We start from the raw sequence: 14,710 nt of genomic DNA, 5'->3' as shown, positions 1-14,710 counted from the left end.
TGCAGGGGTGGGCCTGGGCGGCTGCGGAGGGCCCCCTGAGTGCACCTAGCAGTAGGGGCTGATGACCCAGGCTGAGCCTCCGATGTGCCCGGGCAGGACACCCAGGAGGCGGGGAGCAGCCCCCGCTGAAGCCCACGGCAGTTGGCAGAGATGGGTCTTTGAGAAAAACGACAAAGTCCAAACGCTCCAGGCGCTGGCCAGGGGTGCGGACCGGGCTGGCCGGGCCGGCGGGAGCTGCGGCTGCCGGGGCTGAGCCGAGTGTCGATGCAGGTCGTGAGAACCGGTATGAGGGTAATCCTGGTCGCTCCGGGCCGAGCCAGGGTTCCAGGAGGGCGGAAGCAGCGGGCCCGTTTCCCCTGATAGCGCCGACGACGGTAAAATAAGGCCTCGCAAAACGTCACCACGAACACCTTGTCGGGGTATAAGGGAACGAGCGGTGTGCGGTCTTTGACAAAGTGACAGTATTTCTCCAAAAAAAGCACCCCCGGCAGATGCGTGCAGACGGGGCTGGCTGGTGACGGAGAGCGGCGGGCTGTTGGCAGCAGTGTGCTGGCTGCAAGGGGTGGCCCGGGGCGGCTGCGGAGGGCCCCCAAAGTGCACCTGCCAGCGGTGGCTCAAGACCCTGGCTGAGCCTCCGATGTCCCCGGGCAGGACCCCAGCAGGCCGGGCACGGACCGCAGCTTGCCCCCTTTGCCGTCCGATGAAGCTTGCACGGTCAGAAAAAGTTTCAAAGTCCCAACGGGGGAGAGAGTGTTGACGGCGAGGGGGCGCTGGCTGCTCCAGGGGCCGGGAGGGAGGCCCTGGAGGTCGGCCTGGGGGTGAGTGGAGCGGCCCCCGTGTGTCCCTGAGCGTCCCCCGGTCTTTGGTCGAGAGGGGGTCTCAGCCGCTAGTGTGCCCGCCCGGGTACCTAGGGAGGCCGGCCTGGGGCGAGTGGAGCAGCCCCCGTGTGTCCCTGAGTGTCCCCTGGTCTTTGGTCGAGAGGGGGTCTCAGCCGCTAATGTGCCCGCCCGGGTACCTAGGGAGGCCGGCCTGGGGCGAGTGGAGCAGCCCCCGTGTGCCCCTAAGTGTCCCCTGGCGTTTGCTGAAGAGGGGGTCTCAGCCGCTAATGTGCCCGCCCGGGTACCTAGGGAGGCCGGCCTGGGGCGAGTGGAGCAGCCCCCGTGTGTCCCTGAGTGTCCCCTGGCGTTTGCTGAAGAGGGGGTCTCAGCCGCTAATGTGCCCGCCTGGGTACCCAGGGAGGCCGGCCTGGGGCGAGTGGAGCAGCCCCCGTGTGTCCCTGAGCGTCCCCCGGTCTTTGGTGGAGAGGGGGTCTCAGCCGCTAATGTGCCCGCCCGGGTACCTAGGGAGGCCGGCCTGGGGCGAGTGGAGCAGCCCCCGTGTGTCCCTGAGCGCCCCCCGGTCTTTGGTGGAGAGGGGGTCTCAGCCGCTAATGTGCCCGCCTCAGGGAGTCCGGCCTGGGGCGAGTGGAGCAGCCCCCGTGTGTCCCTGAGCGTCCCCCGGTCATTGGTGGAGAGGGGGTCTCAGCCGCTAATGTGCCCGCCTCAGGGAGGCCGGCCTGGGGCGAGTGGAGCAGCCCCCGTGCGCCCCTGAGCGCCCCCTGGCGTTTGCTGAAGAGGGGGTCCCAGCCGCCAATATGGCCGCCCGGGTGCCCGGGGGAGCCGCCTGGGGTGGCCCTGTGCAGCCCCCGTGCGCCCCTGAGTGTTTTTCAGTATCTGGCTGAGACACCCCCTGACCCTCCGACGGTGTCCGTTTGGAGTGCCTGGTGCCTGGGCACCCCCTGAGTGTTTTTCAGTATCTGGCCGAGACACCCCCTGACCCTCCGCCGGCGTCCGTTTGGAGAGCCTGGTGCCTGGGCACAGACCGCGGCAGCTCCCGCTGTCCGCATTGACAGAGAGGGCTGAAAAAATGACAAAGTCCGAAAATGCCTGAGAACCGGGAAGGGGACAAACCGGCGGCTCCAGGCCGAGCCGGAGTTCCAGGAGGTCGGCATGATTTTGCCGGTTTCCCCATAGGATGTGCCAAGTTGCCAAAATGGGGGAACTCAAAAAAGCACCCCCGCCAGATGTATGTAGGGGGGCTGGATGGTCGATAGGGAGTGGGTGCCTGGCAGCAGGGGCCACCCCGCGCGGGTGCCCCGGGGGGCCCGCGGGGGGCCCCCGAAGACACCCCCCCCAGCACTCGCTGAAAACCCCGTCCGAGCCGCCCGCGCTGCCCGGAGGGAGTCCCGGGAGGCCGGGCACGGCCCGCAGGTCTCTCCCTCTGCCCCCCGGTGAGGTTTGCACGGGGGGAAAAGTTTCAAAGTCCCGACGGGGGGCGAGAGACAGTGCGGCGAGGGGTGGCGGGCTGCTCCGCGGACCCGGGGGAAGCCCGGGGAGGGCGGCCTGAGGGCGCGGAGGGCCCCCTGAGAGTGCCTACGGGTAGTAGGTGAGAAACCCTGCCTGTACCTCCCACGGGGCCCGGGCAGGGACCCCGGGAGGCCGGGCAGAGCCCGCAGGTCGCCCCCTTCCCGTCCGATGAAGCTCGCACGGTCAGAAAAGTTTCAAAGTCCCAACGGGGGGAGAGGGTTGACGGCGAGGGGGTGCTGGCTGCCCCAGGGTCCGGGGGCAGCCCCTGGAGGTCGGCCTGGGGGTGTGGAGGGGCCCCCTGAGAGCACCCAACAGCAGTTGCTCAAGACCCCGCCTGAGCCTCCGGTGTGCCCGGGCATGAACCCCAGGAGGCGGGGAACAGCCGTGGCAGCCCCTGCTGAAGTCCTTGGCAGTTGGCAGAGGCGAGTCTTGGGAAAAAAAACGACAAAGTCCAAACGCTCCAGGCGCCGGCCAGGGGGGCGGACGTGGCTGGCCTGGCCGGCGGGTGCTGCGGCTGCCGGGGCTGAGCCGAGTGTCGATGCATCTCCTGAGAACCGGGAAGGGGACAAACCGGTGGCTCCAGTCCGGGTTGGAGTTCCAGGAGGTCGGCCTGACTCTGGAGGTTTTCCCCCTGGCTTTTCCCCATAGGCCAAAACGGGGGGAGGCAAAAAAGCACCCCCGGCAGATGTATGCAGAAGGGGCTGGGGGGTGACGGAGAGCGGGCTGTTGGCAGCTGTGTGGTGGCTGCAGGGGTGGGCCTGGGCGGCTGCGGTGGGCCCCCTGAGTGCACCTGCCCGTGGTGGCTGAAAACCCAGGCTGAGCCTCCGATGTGCCCGGGCAGGACCCCAGGAGGCCGGGCACAGAACGCCGGTTGCCCCCCATTGCCGTTTGACGAAGCTTGCACGGTCAGAAAAGTTTCAAAGTCCCAACGGGGAGAGAGTGTTGACGGCGAGGGGGTGCTGGCAGCTCCAGCGGCCGGGGGCAACCGCTGGAGGCTGGGCCCGGACTGCGGCAGCCCCCCTTGCAGTCGAACAAAGTTTGAGGAGACAAGTCATGAAAATGACAAAGTCCAAACGCTCCAGGCGTGCCGTCCAGGGGGGCGGACCCGGCTGGTCGGACCGGCGGGAGCTGCGGCGGCCGGGGAAGAGCCGAGTGTCAATGCAGGTCACGAGAACCGGTATGAGGGTAAACCTGGCCGCTCCGGGCCGAGGCACGGTTCCAGGAGGGCGGAAGGAGCGGGCCCGCTTCCCCTGATAGCGCCGACGGCGGTAAAATAAGGCCTCGCAAAACGTCAGCACGAACACCTTGTCGGGGTATAAGGGAACGAGCGGTGTGCGGTCTTTGACAAAGTGACAGTGTTTCTCAAAAAAGCACCCCCGGCAGATGTGTGCAGACGGGGCTGGCTGGTGTGGGAGAGCGGCGGGCTGTTGGCAGCAGTGTGCTGGCTGCAGGGGTGGCCCGGGGCGGCTGCGGAGGGCCCCCAAAGCGCACCTACCAGTGGTGGCTGAAAACCCCCGCTGAGCCTCCGATGTGCCCGGGCAGGACCCCAGGAGGCCGGGCAGAGCCCGCCGCTTGCCCCCTTGCCGTTTGACGAAGCTTGCACGGTCAGAAAAGTTTCAAAGTCCCCACGGGGGGAGAGTGTTGACGGCGAGGAGGTGCTGGCTGCTCCAGGGGCCGGGGGCAACCCCTGGAGGCTGGGCACGGACTGCGGCAGCCCCCCTTGCAGTCGAACAAAGTTTGAGGAGACAAGTCATGAAAATGACAAAGTCCAAACGCTCCAGGCGCCGGCCTGGGGTGCGGACCCGGCTGGCCGGGCTGGCGGGAGCTGCGGCGGCCGGGGCTGAGCCGAGTGTCAATGCAGGTCCTGAGAACCGGGAAGGGGACAAACCGGTGGCTCCAGGCCGGGTTGGAGTTCCAGGAGGTCGGCAGGACTCTGGAGGTTTTCCCCTTGGCATTTTCCCATTGGCCACAATGGGGGAAGTCAAAAAAGCACCCCCAGCAGATGTATGCAGAGGGGCTGGCGGGTGACGGAGAGCGGGCAGTTGGCAGCTGTGTGGTGGCTGCAGGAGGTGGGCCTGGGCGGCTGCGGAGGGCCCCCAAAGTGCACCTACCAGAAGGGGCCCAAGACCCAGGCTGAGCCTCCGATGTGCCCGGGCAGGACACCCAGGAGGCGGGGAGCAGCCCCCGCTGAGGTCCATGGCATGTGCCAGAGGCGAGTCTTGGAGAAAAAAACGACAAAGTCCAAACGCTCCAGGCGCCGGGCAGGGTGGCGGACCCGGCTGGCCGGGCCGGCGGGGGCTGCGGCTGCCGGGGCTGTGCCGAGTGTCAATGCATGTCCTGAGAACCGGGAAGGGGACAAACCGGCGGCTCCAGGCCGAGCTCGAGTTCCAGAAGGTCGGCCTGACTCTGGAGGTTTTCCCCCTGGCTTTTCCCCATAGGCCAAAATGGGGGAAGTCAAAAAAGCACCCCCAGCAGATGTATGCAGAGGGGCTGGGGGGTGATGGGGAGCGGGTGTTTGGCAGCAGTGTGCTGGCTGAAGAGGTGTGCATGGGCGGCTGCGGAGGGCCCCCTGAGTGCACCTGCCAGCGGTGGCTCAAAACCCTGGCTGAGCCTCCGATGTCCCCGGGCAGGACCCCAGGAGGCCGGGCACAGACCGCAGCCTGCCCCCTTGCCGTTTGACGAAGCTTGCACGGTCAGAAAAAGTTTCAGAGTCCCAACGGGGAGAGAGTGTTGAGGGCGAGGGGGTGCTGGCAGCTCCAGGGGCCGGGGGCAACCCCTGGAGGCTGGGCACGGACTGCGGCAGCCCCCCTTGCGGTCGAGCAAAGTTTGAGGAGACAAGTCATGAAAATGACAAAGTCCAAACGCTCCAGGCGTGCCGGGCAGGGTGGCGGAGCCGGCTGGCTGGGCCGGTGGGAGCTGCGGCTGCCGGGGCTGAGCCGAGTGTCGATGTATGTCGTGAGAACCGGTATGAGGGTAATCCTGGTCGCTCCGGGCCGAGGCACGGTTCCAGGAGGGCGGAAGGAGCGGGCCTGTTTCCCCTGATAGCGCCGACGGCGGTAAATTAAGGCCTCGCAAAACGTCAGGACGAACACCTTTATTGCATATAAGGGAACGAGCGGAGTGCGGTCTCTCACAAAGTGACTATTTCTCATAGTGCAGAGAAGGGAGTGGGGGCCGCTCAAAGTCAAAGCACCGCGGCCGCCCCTCTGCCACCTCCCTGGGAGCAGAGTCATCGAGCGCGAGTGTCCCCACTCCGCCTTTCCAGGCCGCGGTGCCGACAGGCTGGCTGGCTGCCCGGGCAGACCCCGCTCTCCGAGCGGCCGGGCCCCAACGTTCGAGAGGTGTAGGAAGCCACCTTGGGGGGGCTGCGGAGGCCCCCCCTGACACCGCCTCCAAGCCCTTGCTGAGAGCCCTGTCCTAGCTGCCTGCGCGGGCAGGCGGGACCCCCCAGTAGGCCGGGCACAGCCCGCGGCAGCCACTGCTGAAGCCCACGGCGGTTGGCAGAGGTGGGTCTTTGAATAAAATGACAAAGTCCAAACGCTCCAGGCGCCGGCCAGGGGGGAGGACCCGGCTGGCCGGGCCGGCGGGAGCTGCGGCGGCTGGGGAAGAGCCGAGTGTCAATGCAGGTCCTGAGAACCGGGAAGGGGACAAACCGGTAGCTCCCGGCCGGGCTAGAGTTCCAGGAGGTCGGCCTGACTCTGGAGGTTTTCCCCCTGGCTTTTCCCCATAGGCCAAAATGGGGGAAGTCAAAAAAGCACCCCCAGCAGATGTATGCAGAGGGGCTGGGGGGTGACGGGGAGTGGGCTGTTGGCAGCAGTGTGCTGGCTGCAGAGGTGTGCCTGGGCGTCTGCGGAGGGCCCCCTGAGTGCACCTACCAGTAGTCACTCAACACCCAGCCTGAGCCTCCGATGTGCCCGGGCAGGAACCCAGGAGGCCGGGCACAGACCGCAGCTTGCCCCCTTGCCGTCCGATGAAGCTTGCACGGTCAGAAAAAAAGTTTCAAAGTCCCCACGGGGGGAGAGTGTTGAGGGCGAGGGGGTGCTGGCTGCTCCAGGGGCCGGGGGCAACCCCTGGAGGCTAGGCACGGACCGCGGCACGCCCCCTTGCAGTCGAACAAAGTTTGAGGAGACAAGTCATGAAAATGACAAAGTCCAAACGCTCCAGGCGCCGGCCAGGGCGGCGGACCCGGCTGGCCGGGCTGGCGGGGGCTGCGGCTGCCGGGGCTGAGCCGAGTGTCAATGCATGTCCTGAGAACCGGGAAGGGGACAAACCGGTGGCTCCAGGCCGAGCTCGAGTTCCAGGAGGTCGGCCTGACTCTGGAGGTTTTCCCCTTGGCTTTTCCCCATAGGCCAAAATGGGGGAAGTCAAAAAAGCACCCCCGCCAGATGTATGCAGAGGGCCTGGGGGGTGATGGGGAGCGGGCTGTTGGCAGCAGTGTGCTGGCTGCAGAGGTGTGCCTGGGCGTCTGCGGAGGGCCCCCTGAGTGCACCTACCAGTAGTCACTCAACACCCAGCCTGAGCCTCCGATGTGCCCGGGCAGGAACCCAGGAGGCCGGGCACAGACCGCAGCCTGCCCCCTTGCCGTCCGATGAAGCTTGCACGGTCAGAAAAAGTTTCAAAGTCCCCACGGGGAGGGAGTGTTGAGGGAGAGGGGGTGCTGGCTGCTCCAGGGGCCGGGGGCAACCCCTGGAGGCTGGGCACGGACCGCGGCAGCCCCCCTTGCAGTCGGACAATGTCTGAGGAGACAAGTCGTGAAAATGACAAAGTCCAAACGCTCCAGGCGTGCCGGCCAGGGGTGCGGACCCGGCTGGCCGGGCCGGCGGGGGCTGCGGCTGCCGGGGCTGAGCCGAGTGTCAGTGCATCTCCTGAGAACCGGGAAGGGGACAAACCGGTGGCTCCAGGCCGAGCTCGAGTTCCAGGAGGTCGGCCTGACTCTGGAGGTTTTCCCCCTGGCTTTTCCCCATAGGCCAAAATGGGGGAAGTCAAAAAAGCACCCCCGCCAGATGTATGCAGAAGGGGCTGGCTGGTGACGGGGAGCGGGCTGTTGGCAGCGGTGTGCTGGCTGCAGAGGTGTGCATGGGCGGCTGCGGAGGGCCCCCTGAGTGCACCTGCCCGTGGTGGCTGAAAACCCAGGCTGAGCCTCCGATGTGCCCGGGCAGGACCCCAGGAGGCCGGGCACAGAACGCCGGTTGCCCCCTTGCCGTTTGACGAAGCCTGCACGGTCAGAAAAGTTTCAAAGTCCCAACGGGGAGAGAGTGTTGAGGGCGAGGGGGTGCTGGCAGCTCCAGGGGCCGGGAGGGAGGCCCTGGAGGTGGGCCTGGGGGGTGTGGCGGGGCCCCCTGAGAGCACCTACCAGCAGTTGCTCAAGACCCTGCCCGAGCCTCCGGTGTTGCAGGGCAGGACACCCATTGGCGGGGAACAGCAGGTGGCAGCCCCTGCTGTAGTCCTTGGCAGTTGGCAGAGATGAGTCTTTGAGAAAAAAACGACAAAGTCCAAACGCTCCAGGCGCCGGGCAGGGTGGCGGACCCGGCTGGCCGGGCCGGCGGGGGCTGCGGCTGCCGGGGCTGAGCCGAGTGTCAAGGCATGTCCTGAGAACCGGGAAGGGGGCAAACCAGTAGCTCCAGGCCGGGCTAGGGTTCCAGGAGGTCGGCCTGACTCTGGAGGTTTTCCCCCTGGCTTTTCCCCATAGGCCAACATGGGGGAAGTCAAAAAAGCACCCCCGGCAGATGTATGCAGAGGGGCTGGCGGGTGATGGGGAGCGGGCTGTTGGCAGCCGTGTGCTGGCTGCAGAGGGCCCCCGAGGTGCTGCACCTACCAGTAGTTGCTCAAGACCCCCCCTGACCCTCCGGTGTTGCAGGGCAGGAAACCCAGGAGGCGGGGAACAGCCGTGGCAGCCCCTGCTGAATCCCACGGCAGTTGGCAGAGATGAGTCTTTGAGAAAAATGACAAAGTCCAAACGCTCCAGGCGTGCCGGCCAGGGGGGCGGACCCGGCTGGCCGGGCCGGCGGGAGCTGCGGCTGCCGGGGCTGAGCCGAGTATCGATGCATGTCGTGAGAACCGGTATGAGGGTAATCCTGGGCCCTCCGGGCCGAGGCACGGTTCCAGGAAGGCGGAAGGAGCGGGCCTGTTTGCCCTGATAGCGCCGACGGCGGTAAATTAAGGCCTCGCAAAACGTCAGGACGAACACCTTTTTTGCATATAAGGGAACGAGCGGTGTGCCGTCTTTGACAAAGTGACTATTTCTCAGAGTGCTGAGAAGGGAGTGGGGACCGCTCAAAGTCAAAGCACCGCGGCCGCCCCTCTGCCACCTCCCTGGGAGCAGAGTCATCGAGCGCGAGTGTCCCCACTCCGCCTGTGCAGGCCGCGGGGCCGACAGGCTGGCTGGCTGCCCGGGCAGACCCCGCTCTCCGAGCGGCCGGGCGCCACGTTCGAGAGGTGTACGAAGCCACCTTGGGGGCCTGCGGAGGCCCCCCTGAGGGCGCCTCCAAGCCCTTGCTGAGAACCCTGTCCTAGATGCCTGCGCGGGCAGGCGGGACCCCACCAGGAGGCCGTGCACAGCCCGCGGCAGCCACTGCTGAAGCCCAGGGCAGTTGGCAGAGATGAGTCTTTGAAAAAAAATGACAAAGTCCAAACGCCTCCAGGCGCCGGCCAGGGGGACGGACCCGGCTGGCCGGGCCGGCGGGAGCTGCGGCGGCTGGGGCTGAGCCGAGTGGCGATGCACGTCCTGAGAACCGGGAAGGGGACAAACCGGTAGCTCCAGGCCGGGCTAGAGTTCCAGGAGGTCGGCCTGACTCTGGAGGTTTCCCCCCTGGCTTTTCCCCATAGGCCAAAGCGGGGGAAGTCAAAAATGCACCCCCAGCAGATGTATGCAGAGGGGCTGGCTGGTGATGGGGAGCGGGCTGTTGGCAGCGGTGTGCTGGCTGCAGGGGTGGCCCGGGGCGGCTGCGGAGGGCCCCCGAGGTGCACCTACCAGCAGTAGCTCAAGACCCTGCCTGAGCCTCCGGTGTTGCAGGGCAGGACACCCAGGAGGCGGGGAACAGCCCGCGGCAGCCCCCGCTGAAGTCCATGGCATTTGCCAGAGGAGAGTGTTGGATGAAAAAACGACAAAGTCCAAACGCTCCGGGCGCCGGCCAGGGGGACGGACCCGGCTGGTCGGGCCGGCGGGAGCTGCGGCTGCCGGGGCTGAGCCGAGTGTCGATGCATGTCGTGAGAACCGGTATGAGGGTAATCCTGGGCCCTCGGGGCCGAGGCACGGTTCCAGGAAGGCGGAAGGAGCGGGCCCGCTTCCCCTGATAGCGCCGACGGCGGTAAAATAAGGCCTCGCAAAACGTCAGGACGAACACCTTTTTTGCATATAAGGGAACGAGCGGTGTGCGGTCTTTGACAAAGTGACTATTTCTCAATGTGCTGAGAAGGGAGTGGGGACCGCTCAAAGTCAAAGCACCGCGTCCGCCCCTCTGCCACCTCCCTGGGAGCAGAGTCATCGAGCGCGAGGGTCCCCACTCCGCCTGTGCAGGCCACGGGGCCAACAGGCTGGCTGGCTGGCTGCCCGGGCGACCCCCCCTCCGAGATGCCGGGCCGGGGCAGACTGTGCAAACGAGCGCGGGCGTGTTTTCTTCCCCTGGGGTGGAGCCCTTCCACCCCACGCCGTCCGAGGCCCGTTGGCCTCGGGCGGCCTGCCTCCGAGAGTGGGAGAGAGACGGAGGACGGCGGCCCGCGGCGGCGCGAGGCGTCCCCGTTGTTCCACCACGGCTGCCAGCCGGTCGATCCTGCCGGTAGCCTGGGCTTGTCTCCGCTCCGCCTGTCCAGGCCGTGGGGCCCACAGGCGGCTTGCCCGGGAAGACCCCGCTCTCCGAGCGGCCGGGCGCCACGTTCAAGAGGTGTACGGAGCCACCTGTGGGGGGTCTGCGGAGGCCCCCCCTGAGAGCGCTGATAACCCTGTCCTAGCTGCCTGCGCGGGCAGGCGGGACCCCCAAGAGGCCGGGCACAGCCCGCGGCAGCCCCCGCCGAAGTCCACGGCAGTTGGCAGAGACGAGTCTTGGAGAGAAAACGACAAAGTCCAGACGCTCCAGGCGCCGGCCAGGGGTGCGGACCCGGCCGGCCGGGCCGGCGGGAGCTGCGGCTGCCGGGGCTGAGCCGAGTGTCGACGCATGTCGTGAGAACCGGTATGAGGGTAATCCTGGGCCCTCGGGGCCGAGCTACGGTTCCATGAAGGCGGAAGGAGCGGGCCTGTTTCCCCTGATAGCGCCGACGACGGTAAAATAAGGGCTCGCAAAACGTCAGGACGAACACCTTTTTTGCATATAAGGGAACGAGCGGTGTGCGGTCTTTGACAAAGTGACTATTTCTCAGAGTGCTGGAGTGGGGACCGCTCAAAGTCAAAGCACCGCGGCCGCCCCTCTGCCACCTCCCTGGGAGCAGAGTCATAGAGCGCAAGTGTCCCCACTCCGCCTGTGCAGGCCGCGGGGCCAACAGGCTGGCTGGCTGGCTGCCCGGGCGACCCCCCTCCGAGATGCCGGGCTGAGGCGTAGGCAGCCGCCTCCATCACCACCACCCAAGGCGAGAGAGTGGGTCAACGGGAGAGCCGTCGCGGCCGGGGGACCCTCGCCGCGCCCATGTCCGGGGAAGGACCACAAGGGCCCTGCTCCCCGGCGCCCCGGCGAGCGGGTTCACCCTCGGCGCGTACGGCTCTCGAGGATGGGGAAGGGACGCGCGTGGGCGTCCCTCCCGTCCCCCGCGGAAGAAGGCGAGCGACTCTGCGCGTCGGGACACCCCGCGGAGCCCCCTGCGGGGGGAGTACTCCGGGGGAGAAGCGTGGCGCAGGGGGTGCAGCCCTTTCCCAGGCCACCGTGCGACGGCGTCGGTGGGGCCGACGCCGAGAGAGAGAACGATCCGGGCTCTCCCGCCTCAGGGCGGCCGAGAGCGGGGCACGGGCCCCACGTTTGGTGACGGTTTTCCCGAAAGCGAAGGACCCCCGCCTGTCCCCTCGGGCTCCGGCCGATGCGGGCGGTCCAGGGCGGGGATAGGGGACGGCGGCCTGCGGACGACGCGCTTTATCCCCAGAAGGAGCGAGGCATGAGGGGGTGTTCCACCCCCGCCGGCCGGTCTCGCTCCTTCTCCGGGCTACGCCTCGGCGGAGTAAAGACCCCCGGGTCAACGCTCCCGCGTCCGGGTGCCGCCGCGCGTCCCCTTCCCGCGGGGGGTGGATCCCTTCCACCCCTGGCCGTTCGAGGCCCGTGCGCCTCGGGCGGCCTCCCTTCCGAGAGAGGGAGAGAGAGACGGAGGACGGTGGTCCGCGACGGCGCGAGACGTCCAAGTTGTGTTCCCCACGGCGGCTACCCGGTCGATCCCGCCCGGTGGCCTAGGCTTTTCCCCACTCTGCCTGTCCTGGCCGCGGGGCCGACAGGCTGTCTGCCCGGGTAGACCCCGTTCTCACTGAGCGGCCGGGCCCCAACGTTCAAGAGGTGTACGAAGCCACCTCGGGGTGGAGCCCTTCCACCCCTGGCCGTCCGAGGCCCGTGCGCCTCGGGCGGCCCCCCTTCCCGAGAGAGGGAGAGAGACGGAGGACGGTGGTCCGCGACGGCGCGAGGCGTCCAACTTGTGTTCCCCCACGGCGGCTATCCGGTCGATCCCGCCCGGTAGCCTAGGCTTTTCCCCACTCTGCCTGTCCAGGCCGCGGGGCCGACAGGCTGTCTGCCCGGGTAGACCCCGTTCTCACTGAGCGGCCGGGCCCCAACGTTCAAGAGGTGTACGAAGCCACCTCGGGGTGGAGCCCTTCCACCCCTGGCCGTCCGAGGCCCGTGCGCCTCGGGCGGCCCCCCTTCCCGAGAGAGGGAGAGAGACGGAGGACGGTGGTCCGCGACGGCGCGAGGCGTCCAACTTGTGTTCCCCCACGGCGGCTATCCGGTCGATCCCGCCCGGTAGCCTAGGCTTTTCCCCACTCTGCCTGTCCAGGCCGCGGGGCCGACAGGCTGTCTGCCCGGGTAGACCCCGTTCTCACTGAGCGGCCGGGCCCCAACGTTCAAGAGGTGTACGAAGCCACCTCGGGGTGGAGCCCTTCCACCCCTGGCCGTCCGAGGCCCGTGCGCCTCGGGCGGCCCCCCCTTCCCGAGAGACGGAGGACGGTGGTCCGCGACGGCGCGAGGCGTCCAACTTGTGTTCCCCCACGGCGGCTTCCCGGTCGATCCCGCCCGCCGGTAGCCTAGGCTTTTCCCCGCTCCGCCTGTCCAGGCCGCGGGGCCGACAGGCTGTCTGCCCGGGTAGACCCCGCTCTCCGAGCGGCCGGGCGCCACGTTCAAGAGGTGTACGAAGCCACCTTTGGGGGGGCTGCGGTGCCCCCCGCCCCGAGAGTGCCTCCCAGGCCGAGGGAGCCCGGCGGTCGAGTGTCGTAGGAAAGCGCGTGCCACGGCTGTGTCGGTCACAGGGGCCAGAGGTAGTTTGGGCAACGGCTTAGATCCGTATGAAGCTCATCCTTTCCGGCCTGTTCTGGCGGCGGCTAGGCGCGCGCGCGCGAATGGCACGACGCCCCTGGTTCCAGCGAGGCGACGGCGCCCCGCACCCCACTCTCTGGGCCGAGCAGAGCCCCCGAGCGCAAGGTTCCCCGCTCCGCCTGTCCAGGCCGCGGGGCCAGCAGGCTGTCTGCCCGGGTAGACCCCGCTCTCCGAGCGGCCGGGCCCCAACGTTCAAGAGGTGTACGAAGCCACCTTGAGGTGGAGCCCTTCCACCCCTGGCCGTCCGAGGCCCGCCGGTAGCCTTGGCTTGTCCCCACTCCGCCTGTCCAGGCCGCGGGGCCGACAGGCTGTCTGCCCGGGTAGACCCCGCTCTCCGAGCGGCCGGGCCCCAACGTTCAAGAGGTGTACGAAGCCACCTTTGGGGGGGCTGCGGTGCCCCCCGCCCCGAGAGTGCCTCCCAGGCCGAGGGGAGCCAGGCGGTCGAGTGTCGTAGGAAAGCGCGTGCGCGGCTGTGTCGGTCACACGGGCCAGAGTTAGCTTGGGCAACGGCTTAGATCCGTATGCAGCTCAACCTTTCCGGCCTGTTCTGGCGGCGGCTAGGCGCGCGCGAACGTCACGACGCCCCTGGTTCCAGCGAGGCGACGGCGCCCCGCACCCCGCTCTCTGGGCCGAGCAGAGCCCCCGAGCGCAAGAGTCCCCGCTCCGCCTGTCCAGGCCGCGGGGCCGACAGGCTGTCTGCCCGGGTAGACCCCGCTCTCCGAGCGGCCGGGCCCCAACGTTCAAGAGGTGTACGAAGCCACCTCGGGGGGCTGCGGTGCCCCCCGCCCCGAGAGTGCCTCCCAGGCCGAGGGGAGCCAGGCGGTCGAGTGTCGTAGGAAAGCGCGTGCGCGGCTGTGTCGGTCACACGGGCCAGAGTTAGCTTGGGCAACGGCTTAGATCCGTATGCAGCTCAACCTTTCCGGCCTGTTCTGGCGGCGGCTAGGCGCGCGCGAATGTCACGACGCCCCTGGTTCCAGCGAGGCGACGGCGCCCCGCACCCCGCTCTCTGGGCCGAGCAGAGCCCCCGAGCGCAAGAGTCCCCGCTCCGCCTGTCCAGGCCGCGGGGCCGACAGGCTGTCTGCCCGGGTAGACCCCGCTCTCCGAGCGGCCGGGCCCCAACGTTCAAGAGGTGTACGAAGCCACCTCGGGGGGCTGCGGTGCCCCCCGCCCCGAGAGTGCCTCCCAGGCCGAGGGGAGCCAGGCGGTCGAGTGTCGTAGGAAAGCGCGTGCGCGGCTGTGTCGGTCACACGGGCCAGAGTTAGCTTGGGCAACGGCTTAGATCCGTATGCAGCTCAACCTTTCCGGCCTGTTCTGGCGGCGGCTAGGCGCGCGCGAACGTCACGACGCCCCTGGTTCCAGCGAGGCGACGGCGCCCCGCACCCCGCTCTCTGGGCCGAGCAGAGCCCCCGAGCGCAAGAGTCCCCGCTCCGCCTGTCCAGGCCGCGGGGCCGACAGGCTGTCTGCCCGGGTAGACCCCGCTCTCACCGAGCGGCCGGGCCCCAACGTTCAAGAGGTGTACGAAGCCACCTCGGGGGGCTGCGGTGCCCCCCGCCCCGAGAGTGCCTCCCAGGCCGAGGGGAGCCAGGCGGTCGAGTGTCGTAGGAAAGCGCGTGCGCGGCTGTGTCGGTCACACGAGCCAGAGTTAGTTTGGGCAACGGCTTAGATCCGTATGCAGCTCAACCTTTCCGGCCTGTCCTGGCGGCGGCTAGGCGCGTGCGAACGTCACAACGCCCCTGGTTCCAGCGAGGCGACGGCGCCCCGCACCCAACTCTCCGGGCCGAGCAGAGCCCCCGAGCGCAAGAGTACCCGCTCCGCCTGCCCAGGCCGCGGGGCCGACAGGCTGTCTGCCCGGGTAGACCCCGCTCTCCGAGCGGC

Source organism: Eleutherodactylus coqui, unplaced genomic scaffold, assembly GCF_035609145.1.
Source record: "Eleutherodactylus coqui strain aEleCoq1 unplaced genomic scaffold, aEleCoq1.hap1 HAP1_SCAFFOLD_594, whole genome shotgun sequence".
Taxonomy (NCBI): domain Eukaryota; kingdom Metazoa; phylum Chordata; class Amphibia; order Anura; family Eleutherodactylidae; genus Eleutherodactylus; species Eleutherodactylus coqui.
This window is presented reverse-complemented; position numbering follows the sequence as displayed.